Source organism: Primulina tabacum, chromosome 3 (genome assembly GCF_025594145.1).
Source record: "Primulina tabacum isolate GXHZ01 chromosome 3, ASM2559414v2, whole genome shotgun sequence".
Classification (NCBI taxonomy): Eukaryota; Viridiplantae; Streptophyta; class Magnoliopsida; order Lamiales; family Gesneriaceae; genus Primulina; species Primulina tabacum.
The window spans coordinates 34,402,977-34,406,348 of NC_134552.1; the positions used below are offsets into that span (position 1 = coordinate 34,402,977).

The 3,372-nt window shown below is 39.5% G+C and overlaps 1 pseudogene; it reads left to right on the plus strand.

Annotated features, from left to right (window-relative positions):
* Positions 1-1,458, plus strand: part of LOC142538677 (clavaminate synthase-like protein At3g21360) — a 2,567-nt pseudogene extending 1,109 nt beyond the window's left edge.
* The last annotated feature ends 1,914 nt before the right edge of the window (positions 1,459-3,372 follow it).

Sequence of the window (3,372 nt, forward strand, 5' to 3'; positions counted from 1 at the left end):
TTCAAGCAGGATTCATATCAGAATAATTTCTGTATACACTAATCACAGTTCTCAAAGTATTCAATACAATCTTCAGATATTCGATTTAGTCAATCAGATGCTACAAATATATCACAATGTCATAGATACAACGAGCATGAAATCATCAGAATATCTCTGAACATACTGAAATATGCCACCGGGAAACACTAAATCAAATGTAACTCCTGGCCCGTACTCTTCTACTAATCTTTCAATTCTTTCACTTCATTCAGTGACATTCTGCACATTCAATATCATTCTGTACTGAATTCTAAAACACAACCAGTACCTGGTATCAATTCAATTCTGAAATCTATCTTCCTAATACAAAACAATTCTGGAATCTTATCTGGCAGACATCAGCCAACTCGTACATCACTGGCAAATCTGCCAATGCTAGGCTCGATTTCAGTATGTCTACTGAATACATAAGGATACCATCTGCTCCTTTCTGTATCAATCGAGTCATAGACAATACAGATATCAAAAGAATTCTAAATCTAGAATCCTTACCGTGAAATCTTTACTCATCAGCTGATGCGAACACGGATGGTAAGGCGCCAAGGAAAGCATGGGACCCTTTGGAGTTGCCGGAGGGACCAATCACGAGGGGACGATTGAAGAAGTTCAAGGAAGCGTTGCACGGACTTATGAGCAATGAAGAAGGTCTTACAAGAAAGGTGCAAAGTGCTGGAGGGTTTTGATGCATGGAAGTGAGTTTGGAAGTCACAAGAACATTATTCAAGTGATAGATGAAGTTGAGTCCAGCAGCATCGGCGACCGAGCGGTCAAATATTACCGCCCGAGCGCCATACTTACTGTCCGAGCGCGAGTAGTACAGAAGCCTTGGCGCTCGAGCGGTAATATTCTACCCCCCGAGCGCGAGTCAGTTTCGGGAAGAATCCTAGTTTCCTAGTTAGAGTTTTAATTATTATGGCAACTAGATTTTTTTTGTTATCTTTTGATATAAACATATGTTGCACAAGATTTTGGAGAACTTTCAGATTCATTATTTGATATTTTATCAAAGTTTAGAGTTTTCTCTCAAACTTTTCAAAGCTTCGCTTTGTTATTCAAAAATCAAACTTATCAAAGTTTTTAACTTTGTGGCGTTTGTCGATCGTGCTTGTGCGGATTGTCGTCGACTTGTTCTTCGAAGGTTCGTTATAATCTCGGATGTTTATCTCGTGATTATTTGTTGCTAGACTTTTCATAGTTTAGAGGTGAAAATCACAACACACACGCTTGATTCAAAAGATCGGGACAACAACGATTCTTTGTTCGTCAATGAATTGAGGGCGCGATTTGATTTTAATCGTGTTTGCTATTCGTTCGTACAAAGATTCACATCATTTGGTATCAGAGCTTAGGTTCATTGAAATTCAAGCAAGTTATCTTGTTGTTAAATTTGCAGATCTGTATTTGTAGAACCCGTAAGTCAGTAGACGTATAAGCCGTGCATAATTCTAGATTTTTAAATTTAATTGACTTCATTGCATGATTATTTTAAATGCATTTGTTTGAAGTTAATTATTTTATTATTTCAGTTCAGTAGTTTGATTTTTAGCATTTCAGTTATTTCAGTGAGGCCGGACCGGAGTTGGAGTTTTGAGATAGAATTTAAGATTTCGAGAAATATTTCCAGAAGTTAATTTAGCTAGCAACCAAGTTCATTTAAGTTAGAAAGGGAGGTTTGAGGATTTAATTTAATTATTTGAGGTGATTAAGAAATGAACTCATTTAAGTTATTAAATTAAGGGGTTAGCTCACTAAATTATTTAAAGGATTAGTAAGGCTTTCAAGGATTATTAGTTGACTAGATAATCAACATTCCCCTTTATTTTATTATGCATTTTTCGGCCACCCTTAGTGCTAGAAGATTCATTTTCCAACTCATCAACTTTGACCAATTCTTTGCATGTAATTAGTAGGATAATTCTAGGATTTTTGGGAGCACAATTTAATTAATTAATGGACATATCCTAGACTAGAAAATAAGCAAAATTTCGGCCACTACCTCCTAGAAGCATCCACCAACTCATTTGATATCAATTCAAAATTTAAAATTCAAAGGGGAGTGGACTTGGTCTTGATTCTTCCTTATATTGTGCACCCTTCTCCTCACCCCTCATAACCATTTTTCCCCCCTCTCCTTTTCGAAAATTCAGAGTGAATCCACACTCATTTTCAGTAGAAAAATCGTGAGGTACCTAGCCAAAAAGAAGAGAGAAAAATCGAGAGCAAGGTAAGGTAGAAAAGAGAAGCGCTCCACCTCCTCCGTGCCGCGTCGTCGTTGTTTCGTTCGTTTTCTTTCAAAACGAAACCAGGCATGTCTAGATTTCTTTCAAACCTCAATCAAGTCATATTATCATTTATTTTTCAGTACATGATCATGTTTATTCAAGTAAAAATCGAGATCCAAGTCAAAACATTTTGAAACCACACATGCAGAATTTTCGATTTCCTTGGCAAGCTTCACGATTTCTTTTGGTTTGTGAGTTTCAGGTATTGGATCGACTCCAGGCTCTCAAGGCGGCTTATATACATGTATTAGGATGCATTAGGACCATGTTGGTCCATTCAAACCAGCCCCATGCTTGCTGGAAATTCAGAATGACAGCAAGTCCCCATAGGTGCAGAAAATGTTGTTCGAAAATTCAGTTTCTTGTCATGGAGGAAGGATCTGATCTTGGCTGCCCCAAGGGCCTATATCCATGGTTGGATCACTTCCCTAGCATGTCTAAGACGTGACTAAGTTGCCCTTTTGGTGGCTTGGTCCATGGTTCATCGGTTTTTAATAAAAACATCACAACAGCCCCTATACCCCTTCGGCTACTTCGGTTGGACAGCTTTTGGTTTCGGTTTGTGTTTGCTTGGTGTGGATCTTGGTTGGCCTATGGCCCTTAGCCACGGTTCATATCATGCTCCTAGATGTCTAGATCGTGCCATGGTCAATCAAATGGCCATTGGAACGACACGAGACATCGATCATAGCATAAACACTACACACGCATTCAAGATGCTCTCGGTTGGACCCTTCGGTTGAGTTATGGTGTGATGCGGATTGTGGCTGGCCTAGGGCCCTTAGCCATGGTTCAAATCATTCCTTGGGATGTTGGTAAGAGTCTCTGGTCGGTGGTTCACGCCCCTAATGGCCGATAGTCTCGAAACCAACGCGAGTCTTGTAGTTGCGCAGCTGCTGGAAATTACAGCAAGTTGCTGTGTCATTTAGAAGGCTCGTTTGAGTGCTTGGTTGGCTTTTAGCCCATGGCCTTGGACTGGACAGTGCCTCATTGAGTTAGGAAGGTCATGTTTTTGACCGTTTGTCATTCGGATCATTTTTGAGGTCGT